This window comes from Falco punctatus (genome assembly GCF_963210335.1).
Source record: "Falco punctatus genome assembly, chromosome: 7".
NCBI lineage: Eukaryota > Metazoa > Chordata > Aves > Falconiformes > Falconidae > Falco > Falco punctatus.
This window is the reverse complement of record NC_137587.1, coordinates 52,655,042-52,670,282: the sequence shown is the minus strand read 5'-3', so window position 1 is coordinate 52,670,282 and position 15,241 is coordinate 52,655,042. Positions and strand designations below refer to the sequence as shown.

The 15,241-nt window shown below is 38.9% G+C and overlaps 1 protein-coding gene across 9 annotated transcripts in view; it reads right to left on the bottom strand.

Moving 5' to 3' along the window:
• TRPM1 (transient receptor potential cation channel subfamily M member 1) overlaps positions 1–15,241 on the bottom strand; it is a 102,206-nt gene that overhangs the window by 66,687 nt on the left and 20,278 nt on the right. The gene's annotated exons all lie outside the window — the stretch shown is intronic.

The window sequence follows — 15,241 nt, the reverse complement described above, 5'->3', positions numbered from 1 at the left end:
ACGGTGTGCTCTGTGAACTAGAAAATGTTGACCTACTGGACAAACTGCAAGAAACATTGTCAAAGATATGCAAGCCAGAAAATCTATACAAAGAAGTGATTTGGACACTTAACTTCCTTCTGAAAAATGCAACTTGGACATGCAGTGGTATGTTTATTTGGCTAGGTTCTCTATAGCAACCTAAGTTAAAAAGGAATTAATTCTTTTTTGCTCATGAGTTCTGCTTGGCCAGTCATTATGCCAGAATGCAGGTTGCATCTACAGTACCTGCACTGCGAAGACAGGACACACTTTAGGAATCAATATTGGAAACATCACACCTGTGCCTTTTGTTCTTCCATTTGTTAGCTCAGACTTCAATGATAGAAATACACACCTGAGAAACGATGTATTTTTTAAAATCAAATGCAAGTTTTGCTGACTCTTCCCTTGACAGAAATTTGATAGGCATACAAGCCTGCCAGCACAGCCCTTCTACAACACTGTAAGTGCCCTGGCACATCAGTTTAAGTAATGAGACTGATGAAAGATAACCAAGCCATGTGCATCTACCCAAAACGAAAAAAACTGTAGCTATAAAAGTGTGCAGTTTAAGGTGACTGAGATCAAAGCCCCCCCTACAACCAACAAGAACATTTCCCTCACTTGTGATTGCAAATAAAGAACAAGTTTTGAAAATTCTGAAACCCACAAATACCAAACTGGATGTTTTAAGCAAAGCCAAAGCCTACACTCTGATGGGAATGTTCTGAATAGTAGTTGAAGTAACACAAGGTATCATTCTTTACATAGATAAATATAATAACAATATAATAATAATTATACGATATAATAGGAATTAACCAGCATGTTGTGGGGGTGGGAACAGCTGTGTAAAAGCAAAGGGACTTACACACAGTGTGTGTAAAATAAACCTTAACCAAGTTGGCTAACATCCTGATAAACGTGCACTTTGTTGTGAAGGGCACCCAGCCTACTGTCTGCTGTGCTTACTGTCTGAAATGCCTATGACAAAATTCTGCATGGTAAGAGGAAGAAATTACTGGCAATTAATTCCAAATATATAATTCTGTCAAGTTCAGCCAAAGTGCTCATTCAAAGTTCAAAGGAATAACACACATGAGTGAAAAAAATTACATTCTCAGAGAAAATGCCACTACACAAAAGATAGTTTTCATGGATGTCTGCACTCATACTATGGGAAGGCTCACAGCACTTGGAGTTTGTTTTGTGACATGGCTTGATATAAATTCACTGTGAAGGAAAGGGATAAAGATATGCATCTCTCTGCTGCCCTCACTGTGACTGTCTCAGAATAAAATCCCCTTGGTTTCTGATGGTACTCGGTACCCACAGGCTTGCAGGGAGTAAGCAGGAACGAAGAACTGATGCATTTGGTTTTATTGATTTGAACAGTATCTTCACATACAATATAGAGGCATTAGTCTGTGCCAAAAAAACTATTTACATCCTTCTCTGTCAACATATGCCCTTATTATTCCCACTGCCAAAATAAAATATACTTGCTTCACTGATCACAGACAACTTATTTATCGTCAAAAAGTAACCATATGTTATGGTTTTATTAAAACTGCTGTAAATCTAAACTGGGTAATCATTTATATTTATGTATGAATAGTTGAAAACTCAGTAAACGTAACTTTTTCCAAGTGATAAGTTTCAGCTGGTATGTTTGATAGCTCACTTACTGAATGCAGCCAATAACATTTTCTTAACAAAAAGATAAAATACATTACACTCCTCTCTGATCTGATGCATTTGCTGGTCTCTTGCAAATGCGTCTGTACCAATGAAATCAATACAATTTCAGATACTTACTGGTCTTGAAACTACTCCCCTAATAAAACAAAGTAATTCACCTAGTATGAAGGATATTTTCCCCCCTTGTTTTCTTCTTCTGCACTGTTTTCGTAGCACTCCATAAGATCTAAGAAGCTATATTATTAGAGACTAGTGCATTCATGTATCAAAAATAAATTTATGGACAACAAATGTGGGAGCTGAACTTCAGAATGCCAAAATGCAGTGTAAGAAGATGCAGTGGTTTAGATTTTTTTCTGCAAAACTATACATAATATCATAGGATATTGTATATCAAATGAGTAGGAACTGAGCTACACTACATGCAAAATGCCTGGGGAATCTGTTGTAATCTTCCTCACTGTCATTATTAGACCAAATCCAAATTTGAAATGACTCGGTAAACTATAAATGCAAAAGTCATAAAGGATTGAACAATAATTACATTGTGACATAATTAAGAAAATGTTGAAGAAGGGGGTGGTGGGGGAACCACAAAAACCAGTGCCAAAATCCCCTTGGGACCTGAGTTCTGACATTTGAGAGGAACCGCATGCTCCTTACAAGCCAAGCCCATTTTCATAACTGAGCCAAACTGCAGCTCAAAGTATCCTGTATTTTCTTATAGCCAAATTAAATTTTGAACCGATGACCAGGATTTCACAGAATGCAACACTATTGAACTACTGAAACTTGGGATGAGCATTAATACAATTGTCACAGATATGGATGTCAGAACAGATGAGAAATGATGCAACAGCAGCCTGCCTGTGAGGAAAAACAAGCTTGTTCACTTGAAAATAGAAGAGGGTTAAATTTTCATAACCATCCTAATAATACTGTTTTATAGCAGCAAAATTCAGGGCTATTTGCCACAATTCTTTGATTGGCCACAAAGAACTAGCGAAGCAATAGCATGTACGAAAAGACAAAATGACCCTTGAACTACAGGTCCCTTAATAATTTTAAAAATATAATAATTTTTAAAAGTGCATGTCCCAACAGATTCTGGTACAATACATATCACTTGATACTGCTATCAAATCTGCAACTAAATGGACTATTTTGAAAACTCAAAGACAAAACACCAGGAGTATGTTAGTGTCTTGGGCTGTAATCACTGTGCACGACTGAATGGGTGAACTAGATTCCAAGAGCCTCTTCTCTGGATCTTGTTACTCTCCTTTTTGCTTGGAGGCAGCAGTTAGCATTTGGTCCTGATATATGCTACTTGAGCACAAGTGAAAGGCTTACATGGAATGTTCTGGTAAGCTCAAAGCGCTGAAGTCAGTGACAAAGCACCCAAGGCAGAACAACATTCTCACCAGAAGCAACTATAATTTTTGCCTGGGAGTTAACACTTGGGTCCTTTCCCCTCCTGAGCCCCAGGTCTCACTGCAACATGGAACACACTGGCGAGGTGGCTGTGGTTCAGAGAAGGTAGGGCTATCGCCTACCTTGCTGCACTGGGGGCTGAAACAAGGCGCTGACTGGAGCCTCTAGAGCTCCAATAAAACTTGAGTTCAAAAGAGCCAAAAAAGCAACCCCACAGAAGAAATATTTTGTTAACAAAATGACCATAAATCCTCTTAATAACAGTGAAGAATTACCCAGGCATTCTGAGTGTTGCCCAACTAATCCAAACAACTCAACAGCCTCAAAGTACAATCAATTAACAGTATAACCCATGAACAGAAGTGGTGAGAAATTACTTACTTTCCAAACAGATACCTATAAAGCAAGTTACATTTACTGAAACTTATCGATCTCTGTACAAAACGCGTTTGGATGTGCAGTGGAATTATCTGCCTAGTTTGAAGTACAGGCTGTAATCCCCACCAAATTTATTATGAACTTAAGAACATAGTAACTGCGTGGTGCAGCAGCAGTAAAACGCGCGTTCCCTCACTTCCTGCTTTATATACATTCCCAATCTGCAATCCACTGAAAATACCAAGTGCCTGTAAAATAATATACTGCCTCTTATGCAGGGAATGAGTGCTCTCTCACTCAGGACTGAATTGTAAAATAAATCTGATAGTTTCTTTCAACTTCAGTATATTATCACTGCAATTCTCTGAATGACATACATGTATAACTAAGCAAAAAAATTGCCTTTGCCCTCTTTACTGCCCAGGTTCATCTCTGAACTCATCAGCAGCATTCTGCTAGAGTTCTGTAAAGTGGTTTGAAAGAGTATTTTTTAAAGCGGAACAGAGGAAAATCGACACAGCTTTTTAAAATCTGGTGCTAATGCAAGAAAAGCTGTTCCATCCCATGAGAAGTGTGAGGGAAATGATTTATTTTTAGCAAGATTTCACCCACTTATAAGTGTTTTTGTAATTCAGTCAAGTGCTGTAAGTACTACTCCTTCCTCATGGAAAGCTTTTAAACTTCACATAGCAACAGTGGCAATTGTACACATTTCACAATTCTCCCTCCATCCCACTCTACGTGTTTGAAGAGGCTTTGTATAGAAAAAAATGGCAATGAACTGTGTGTTCTGCTTAAGCACAACTGACAACAAAGCTGAGTTGTAATAAACAAAAAAAAGTGCTGTCACTCAGGTCAGCAACATACCGACACCACCCATGCCACCCCCTCCACAGGGGACTGAGCGCTCGAATTCCTCTCCTGCCTGGACTGCTCACATCCAGGTTTTACACAAAGGCACGTGCTTAACTTATGAGTCTGTAAGCACTTACACACATGCTTAATTTTATAGCTATTAATAGCCCACCTGATTTCCACAAAACTATGCCATACACAGCAAACTGTTCAAACAAAGCTGATGGGACAATTCAGGAGCTTAAAGCTAAGGCTCTGTCCAAGTACGCACAGCATCAAGAGTTTTAAAATGGCATGAAACAGTGTCTTCTATGATAGCGAGAACATTCTGTGCTTTGCTAGCAGTGTTCATCTGAATAGTTTAATGCACAAACATGGATTGTTCCGTTCAGCCTTATACAGTAACCAGCTATTTACCTGCTCATAATTTTTCGTGAAGTTAGTATTACTCTCAAGCCAAACAGCTCGTAGGTGTTCTGATATCATGTAACATTTGAATAGAAATCTACTGTCATAAGTGCAGCTCCTGCTGATCAATACACGGGTTAAGATAAACTAAAACCACAGTAAGTTGCTGAAACAGTATGAGGCACTGCAGCTTTCAGCTTTGTCAAGCGCATTATGTTCCCCTCAGTAATTAAAACAGAAATACCAGCAAGCAGTAAATACTCTTGTTAGAGAGATTCTGAAGTTAATAATTCTTCTAAGAATTACTGGGGAGTGGGGTGTCGGAAATGTCTAAATCTTATTTAGCTTCAGTAATCTTCAACTGCACAATTCCTAAAAAAGAACTTAGGAATTTTGTCCCTAGTGTATTTAGTTTTACACGTTCATGCAAATATTTTCTCTGCTAACAAGTATGGTAGTGGCTGAACAAATTCAAGTGTTTCTGAATAAATGCTCAATCTCATTATATGTCGTCAGACATATGTGCATTATTCACCTTTTAAACTTGCATTTCCAGCCTTCTCCTCAGACTAGCACTTAGATAAAAGAAAAACACATGGGTTACAATACCATTATTTCACCTTGAAAAGTCATAGAGTTTGCAAGTCAGTATGAAAATGTATATAGATGATCTTCTGTCTTTCAAGATATTCCTATCAAGTTCTCTTTGATAGAGGAAAGCATTTCGAGTATGGCAGCCCCAAGCTTTATTATTTCCTTCTAGAAAGATTGGGGTAACTTAATGTAGTCCGTGATTCTGTACACCATCAACAGGTACCTCAGCACAGTAACAACCTAAGCGGAACCCTAACAGCCATTCTAAGCACGTATTAATATGCTGAGCTTAAGCCTTACTAGCAGCGTGCCACAGAGCTCTACAGGAGAACCGTACAATGTTGTACACCAACACAAAAATAGCTGGAGAGGAACTGGCGGTGGTGGCAAACGGAGCAGCAGCCTAAGCTCCAAGCTGCTTCAGCACACAGGTTTAACTGCAAAGTATTTACAAAGGACAGAGTCCAATCAACTGCAGTTTGAAAATAATCTGTGCTTCACTAATGCTCTAAAATACGAACTGAGGATTACTTTTTCATTTCTGATTTGAGTTATATAACGTTACAGCACCTACTAACAGATTTACCTGCTATACAGGCACAGTACAATAGTCATTTTGCTGACGGGTGATAATCTAAAAATCAGAACTGGAACACCAGCAACTGCAGGTAATACGGAAACTGAACTGCTTTGCAGCAAAGGAACAGATCCCATCTTGTAAAGCATATCCCTTTCTAACATCAGAAGTGACCTTTTAATACCAGGAAGTGTACTCACATGCTCCAGCCCTCCCAGCTCTATTTCATTAAAAACATAGTAACTTTCAGATTTCTCACATTTTCGCTGGCTGCTTACCAAGCATGTTTCTGAGGTTAGAAGAAACAGTGGCAGGAATGTATCTTTAAATAGGAAATAGAAGAGAGTATTTTAGCCTTCAGAAACGATGCTTACTATAATCAAGGACGCCTCTGCTGATGCCATGGATTGGCAGAGGGAAAAGGAGGGCAACATCTGTTTCCTCACAAGAAGAAAAAAAACTGCACTGCTTGCTAATACATCCAGCTTCACTACGTAGTACCTGTGCATCAGTTCTGTGTTGATCAAGAGCCAAAACATGGAAGAAGGAAGCTGATGAAGTTGCATCCTTTGGACGTGGCTTCTCAGTACCTCTTTATTCCCTCATCACCATCACCAGCAGTGTCTCTTCCCACACAGGCATTTCTGCAGAACCATGCCTCTCATAAGCATCATACCTGTCTGGCTACAGGGCTGCAGCCCAGCTCCATTTCAAGCCTTTTGACTCAACTTTGAAAGGCAACTATGAGTACAGTAAGTACTTAATTTTTCATATCGCTCATTAAAAAGTCATGTCGAGACTGGCAATCACATTTCTCCATACTTATCTTCCTGAGTACCTCTGCAGTTCTTCATACACCTGAGAAGCAGAAATGCTAGTGGTGGTCCAGTAAGCCACAGGACAAACAACTGGAAATGTAGGTCAAAGGGAATCCCAGTCTTTACTCACAATTACGGAGAATGTTTAATGAAGCCGTTGGGAAAGCTGAAAGAAGAATACTGGAAATAAAAAACCAACCAGGTCTGGACAAAACGTACAGCCGGATGAAAAGCAGTTATCTAGAGAAAAGCTTAGCCAAGACTGGCACTACAGAGATTGCTCTATGAGGAATCTACCTTCCCAATAATACCCTGCAAACAGGGAAGGGATGCTTTTAATTACATGAGCCTTTTGTGCTCCTCAGGCTATCCGAACATATTTCAGAGGAATTTTCTTGAATTAACTCTAGCCCCTGTGCACTGAACACCCAGCAGCAGTTGGTGTGTGCTAGGTTTGTTACAGGCTGCACCTTCTGGTTTCATTTCACCTACAAGGAATCCAGTTCATGCCTGTTAGACCATCCCATGCTGTGAACGAAAGCAAAGGGAGCAGGAATGAGTGGGAGGTTTGCTTCACAATCATCCTCCTGCTCAAAACTAAAACGAGTGTGAGGTTTGCACTCAGCTACCCACATTGCTCCCATAGTTAAAAGAAGAAAAAAAGAAGAAAAAAAAAAAAGGGACAATTTTTTTTCTTTTAGAATGAAAGATGCCATTAACTAATTTTAGTTTTCTTACACACACAATATGCCTAAATACATGTTATTTAAATAACATGGATACTAGTAAAAGCAAATTAATATTGCCCTTATGAAGCTTGAACTCTGTGCTGCAAAACTGGTATGATAAACATGCCTTTTAAAACATAGAAAAAAAATTGTTCACACTAAGGGGTGTTTGTTTGGTTTCTGAGCTGGTTTTAGTCAAATCAGAACTTTTTTGAAGAGGAGACTGTTATCCAGTCACTGGGTTCTACTCAGGTAGTTCTTCAGGTAATATATACACTTTGCATGAAAACACACTCAGAGAACCCCCAGTTAAAAGGCATTTTTCTCTTATTGCCATAGAAGATACATCTTTAATTGCTTAGCATACTAATATAACTCTGATTTTGTAATGGTCATTTACTAACTTAAATTGAATTGAACAAATGTATAGTTTGCAATAAATTCAATTATCCTCCATGAAAGACTAACTAATTAGTTGTTTCTCTTAGTGAAAGAAAAAAAGAAGCGAGCTCAAAGAACAGATTTTTCTGTTCATTCTCCTTGTCTGTGCTACTGACATACCCATCACAAGACCGATTTTCTGACTTGTCCAGCATGTGAGGAAAGTTCATGAAACATAGAATGCAGTTTTAGAGTAAAGCAGAAGTTCTGAAATTTAAAAGTAGTAAACGGAGTTTCTAATGAAACTCTCTAACAGGCATTACACAGGAAGACTTGGCCATATCTCTATGCCTATTTCCATGCTGACTTTTATAATTTCATCTGAAGATATTATAAGGGATCCAGATTCCCCACAAAAGGTCTGGTACCCTCCTGGATTTCATGTGAAGATGTGGAACACTGAAGATGCGGAAGCACAAAATACACACTCAAAACCATGGATCTGAGCTTCCAGTCGTGCACTGCTATTGAGACCAAGAGCTTGCCAAGGCAGACAGATTTTTTTTTTCCTATTTGTAAAGTACAAAGCATAAATATGGACCTCATATCTATGAATTCAAGTACACCTGCAATACATTATACAAACCTTTTAAAAACATTTGGAAATCCTCTGGTAATCTAGCTGTAACAATCTCATCTGTGCTGCTTTCATGTGGTAGACTGAAATCTGGGACATTATCTCCTTTCCAAGACCTGCTCTGTAATAATCCTACTGGAATGTACAGTGTGTATCGACCTTCTTAACCTGCCTTTTAAGAGTGAATGTTTCTCATATTTCATCAAAGCTACACCACAAGTTACACTTACAGAACTGCAGTGCTCTGGTTAATCAAGTTATTTGGATTATGTTCCTCTCAGGTAACTATTCTTTGGCTGGAACCCACGAGAACTTCTCTTAGATGGCTTTCTTACCTGCTTCCCCTTTCATTTGGGAGCTTATGGGTGTGCTGTTTAGACCTTACACTTACCAGTTTTCATTAATGTATATTAATGAAATTAATGAGAGTTGTATTAACTCCCATGGCATTTGCTCATTCAGCAAAGGTTTGTAGCATTCCTGTTAGCTGTTTTTACCTCCCTTTACTGGGGGAAAAGGTGAGGGGAAGGGGGAGAGAAAGCCGAATATTGATCTAAATGTTCTGCTACCTGAGCCTGTTTAGGATGGTTTTCTCCAGTATGATATTGGCTCTCTTTTACTGAAAGTTGTGTAAAAGTTTTGCTTCACTTGATAAATGATACTGACTTCTTGCTATACTTGATAAATGCAGGCAGGCTTACACAAGAGCTCTCTTTGCTTACAGCTATGAGAAAAAATATTTCAAAGTGTACTTCTATGCATCCCACTGCATTTATCTCAATGTCTTCTGAAGTGCTTGCCACCGTTTTCCTTGCTTGTCTGGAATTAAGGCTGTGGTTTGAGAGATACAGGCTGGAGTCTCTTCTTGCCTTGAATCCTCTTCTATCCCCAAACTGTAATAGTTCTGGAAAATCATGAAATGATGCACTCCTTTTCTTCCTGAATGGGTTCCTGACCAGGTCCAGAAGAATACTAGATCCTTGTGGAGGGGCATCTTAAACTGATGAGTTTAAGAAAGGTCAGTATAAATGAAGGCACAGAGATACTGTCAAGTCTTAGTGAACGTAGTAGAGCCACCATTAGCAAATCTACAGTTAAGTAGAATCTACACTTTCCTTATCAGCATTATTCGTAATAACTGAAGTTATTATTTATGTCAGTCTTTGACTTGACAGAGAAGACACTCAGGGATATGTATTAAAAAACCAGAAAACAAACCCCTGTTTTATAGATACTGCAAGCACTGCGTTATAATCATTAACACATACTCTTCCCTCATAAAGTCTTCTTATCTGCTCTGCACAGAGTGGCTTGCCTGTCGCTTTAATTCATAGAGGTACTGACCTCACTGCGTAGATTAATTCAGATTCTTCCTTGGGTTGTGTATACCTCTCTTCACTACATTAATTTCTTTGTTCACACTTCTGATAGAGGAGGCATCTATATAAGTTGCATAGTTACACTCAAATTATGCCAAAAGATTAAAAAAAACACCTTTTCAGGGAGCAGTAGAAAGCATCAGTGTGCTTATTTTATCGGTTTTGCAGGCTGGAAGTTCCCATGAAAGATTAGCTAAGATGATTTGTGCCTTTCAGCTGTAAAGCTCAAGCTAAGCTGGACGCTCTCAGGACGTGTTCTCACCACTGTTCAACTTTGCTGAATGTGCAGTTCCATGAAACTGATTACTACAGAATTGCAGCTCACTGGCATAAAGCATTAGCATGAGATTTTACTTTTTTCCCCTGGCAGTCATTCAAGAAGGGTACAGGGGAAAGAAAACAGCTTTCTACAACAAGGGTCGTATAGGAAATAGAGACATGGTATTTAAAATACTGCCAGCAATCTTGATTTTATTTTTTTGTAATTCTGTCTCAGGCCTATCAGTGAAAAAACAGTGCACAACAGCACGGGTTTGTTTTGTCAGGGAAAAGACCAATGAAACATTCAGCACTTTGCACCTTTTTTTTTTTTTTTTTTTTTTTTTAACAGGAAAACAACATGCTTGATTTACAGTTACAGGCTGCAGGTTAAATGAGTCCTTCAAAAATGAAAGAATTATGATCAATGCTTTTAAGCCCTGAAATGCAAGACCAAATAAAAAAGGAGCAGAATGCAAAGCTATGGAGGGGGGCTGATGACAGTGCATTATAATTCAACATGCTCTGCCGCACAGCTAAATTACAGAGACCAAACACCACCTTCATTCTTCTGACAGAAAGGTGGGATTTGTAACATTGCTCTTCAGTCTTTTCTTGTGAATAACTTTAAATGTCTAAGCTAATATGTGCTTCTCCAACAAAGAGCTGTTTTGTATCAGAAACAGCAATAGCGTAAAAATGTCACTTAAGAACTTCTTGAAAGTAAATGCATATTCTTTTTACTGTAAACGAATCCAAACAGGAGCCAAGATTCAAACAACTCACTTAAGCATCATACTAAAATTTTCAATGAGCATACAGATAGATCTACATAGTGCACCAGGGTTAGAATACCTTGTAATATACTTACTAGATATTTTAGCAGTTACTTGCTAGCAGTTATTAGCATTTTTCATCATCCATCCAATCTATTTATTGCTTTTAAATGCAAAATTGGTCCTTCCTACAAATACTCATCTTTGTCCTTCAGAGAACAGAGAATGCTGATGGCAATTACTGCAGCAGGAATTGCTAATGTTCTGATTGCTGCAGCTGTGGGCTGCTTTTACATGCATAAAGCAATCATCACCTCAGTAACTGAAAGAGATCCCATTCTTAGTTGCAGAGACTCTGTATTAAAACTGACATTAGGTTTCCGTTAGTGTCACTAACAGAGATCACAGCTGGTAGAGGAACTAGCCACAGAGCCTGACTCTGCCAGCACCAGCACTGAATGAATGGAATAAATGTATGACCAGGGAGTTCTAAAATTGATCTGTCCACAAAGGTTGTTTCCAGAAGTTTCTACTATTACCTGTAACAACAGTACCATGACTGAAAAGCCTGCAAATAATGGTGATGAGTTTGCATGCTTTGATGGCTGAAGTGCAGTTCCTTGTTGATAAGCTGGGGTTATTCAGTCATGTTTTCTACATGGGGAGCAAAATAATTAACACTTGATGCCTTAAGCATTGAACATTGCTGTGATGAAACTAGGCAAAACTAAAAGACATAGAAGGCTGAAATAGAAGTTACTGTATTTAAAGACATGTGCTATGAAATCATTGTTAGAAACTTCTGATTCATAGGAAAATGAATCTTGAAATGACAGAAAATCAAACCATTTCTAAGGAGATGTGGGACATGCTTTTGGACAGGAAAAGTTTTAAGTATCTGAATAAACATGCCTCGCTTTCCAGACCTGCAGAGCTTTTGAAACTACTACTCCCTCCCCACCACTCACCAGGAGATATGAAGGGTTCACAGCTTCCAAACCCGAGTTTTTTTAAAAAGGTTCCTGTACATGGATTTAAAAGCCTACACACAAGCACCTATTCTGAAAAACACTGGTGTTAGAAGTTATAAATCATTAAAAGCACAACCTAGTTGTAGTTACATTCAACAAGGATAAGAAGAAATAATATAACAGCCAGTATCAGCAGCATTGCTTTATGTATAAGAATGAGTTTGTATCTACCAGATACAAAAGTGACTGAACTGAAGAGGATTTTTAAAGTTGCAAGGAAAAATAAAGCCATGAATATATATGACTGTTTTCATCTTCTACCTTGAATGGTTGGTACTGCTAGGTGAAAAGGGATTTGGCATGTGCCAAACACTGCAGGGCTTGCTGGGTTAAGCTTTAATGACCAGGCCAGAGTACCAGTTTTAGAGTTTACTCTAGTTGGTACCGTCTTTGACAGAGGGCAAGGTGGATCGGCTTGTAACTACAGGAGGTAGTAAAAAACAAAACAAACCCACACCAAAACCTTAAATACTTAACAAGTTATATTACAAGATGCTCAGAAACACAGATAGCTCTCTACATGAAGGTAGAAATACTGAATTTTCTAGTCTGCAGCTTTAAATGAAAGGTGGATATGAAACACAGGTACGGAACTGAAGTAAAAGTATTAGAGCTCTGGTTGGTACCAGACTGTCACAGTAAAGGAATACAGCTTTATTAGCTGGAAATCTCATGAATTCTACATTTCAAGAACCCACTAGTGTATACCACCCTCTTAGAAAGATCACTAGCATTTTAAACTGGTCACTTAAAAACCTAGCTTCACTCACTGCTGAGTTAGGGTCCACAACAAGAACAAATTTTTACTTATTGAACTAAACTAAGAACATTTCTTTAAATTCTCTTTTTTTGGTAAAGCATAACTTTTTTGCAATGCCTGTTTGCTCAGTTTCATTAACATACAGTTTGGTGAAAGATGAAGTTTTCTACCAAACAAGAACAAATCCCCAGAAGAGGCGGAGAAAAAGAGGCAGGATTTATTTCGAGAAGGACATTACAAATGAAAAAAAGTGTACATAAACCACTTGGCATGAGAAACATACCAGCTGTACTTCACTAATCCATAGCTGATCCTTGGAAAGGATCACAAATCCACTCAACCAGCAGGCTGAGTACCATTTTGTTGCCAAGAATTGAGAATAAAATGGAATCAAATACATACCCATAATACTGGCTATTAAAAAATTTACTTGGGTCTGATAAAGCATGCATTAAAGACCCTTTTCTTAATTCAGCCACAGAAAATGAAAAAGTGAAAACAGAAAAACCGAATGTACGAATTTTCTAGAAAATCATTTCATTGTGACAGCCTCATTGCTGCCAGACATATACCCACTGAACTGGCCCCAAGTCCTGCACTTTGGAACTGTGTCAATGAGAGCCAAGAACTGAACGCATCACTAAGAAATACCCAAATGTCTCTCTGTCTGTTCATGGCTGAAGCACACTGCCAGAATAAACATGGAATAACCTGTAATAGTCAATGTTTGTGCATGCCAGTACCTGCTGAAAGGAGATCACCATACCTCTTTTTGGTGGGTGTGGTGTGGTATTTTTTTGTGGGTGGATGTTGGTTTTGTCCTTTTCTTACCATAGTATTTACTGCCAGCAGAAGCTGTCAAATCCACACATTTTCAACTCCCCTACAACTTTTGCACATCCTTCTGAATGTCTGAATGACAGTGTTCTGCAGCTTCATGCATTTAGTGTAGCCTTGGTACCAGCTCAGTACAACTTTGGCAAACAAAATCCTAAACACAGTCAAAAGACTAAACGCATCATTAGTTGTTTTTCTAATGAGCTTTTATAATAAGCACATCGCAAAACTCAAAAGTATTTTTAATACTATCAACTACATAAATTAGAAAAAATTACAGAAATAATGAAATAGAGCCATCCTGTGCTGCTCCAGAGTTATACTAGATAATATTGTAGGTAATTATTTTTTTCTTCATGTTTATGACCTTTTGATCAGTATGTGAGCATTTCTCAGCGCTAAGGGGGTGAGGGGGAGGGAGGGAGACAGGGAGTGCAGGGAGTGAAAAAAGAAAAGGTGATACAAGCTTTGCTTTCAAGGTTCCTATCCACAGTCATGATAAAATAGCTCTATGACGACTTCTTGATGAAAAATTAATTGCTGTGGTAATTTAAACATATGCCTTATTTAATAATTAATGTACAGGAATCAAATCGGACTACTTACTGACGTCTTATTATAAGGTACACTCAGAAAAAGATCCGTGATCTTCATTGTATTTTTAAGGGGGGAGAGGAATTTTATTGTATCTTGGAGAAGGAACTCCTCCTGTCATACCTGTCTTGTGCAACAATTGGTCCTCATTTTGGCTCACTACAAGGGAAAGTATGAATTTTAGTGTAAGACATCAGAGTGAAGTCCTTTCCGTATAGAATAGCTCTATCTAGTGGTTGATTAACCCAAGTGCATCTGACTGTTTGAAGAAGACTGAAACGAATTTCATGAAGGCCAGAAAGGTCTTGGGAAGCTGACACTTTCCTATGCCGATCTACTGTCATCCAGCCTCACGTAAGTCTGGAAATACTCCAGGAAGGTTGCTATACTAGCTAAATCCTATCTTTACATACATTGATGAATGTGATTACATGGAGAGTTCTCCTTGTAACGAACGCTTTCCCCAATACAATTTGCAGGAACAAACCAGGGGCTCCAATACTTACTCAAGCAGGGTACCGAAATATTGTCCTGACAGAGAAACCCAGCAAAGTCAGCTGGACAGTTCCCATGCTTAATTCTATACACATGCTCTTCCCCTAAATTGTCATTTAAAGTTGACAGAATTATTGTGGGCATGTTTGAACAACATGGAAGAGATGGCTGGGAAACTTGTATTGAACCAGTTTCATGCCACTGTGGGAGCCAGGAAGGCTTGAAGCTGTTCCCCAGCCCCAGCCCCGGACTGGTAAGTGTGGTGCCCTGAACACTAGGAGCATAAGCACTGCCTTGTCCACCCTGGAGCAGGACAACCTGCGTGCAATGGCTGCAGCACCCTGTGGGGTAACACAGTCTTCACGGGACTAAACTGGGTACGTCTCCATACCCTGTGTGCTCTGCAGCAGCCATGCCATGGGAGAAACGGCTTAGTTCTGAACACCCGTCGGACTGACGTGGCACACTGAGCCCATGAACCTATGAAGCCTGATTCAGAAAATGCAAATGGCTCCTACGTTTTGTCCCAACCTCATCATCCACCTAGGGGATATACTGGACACTAATCTCTGTCAGCTT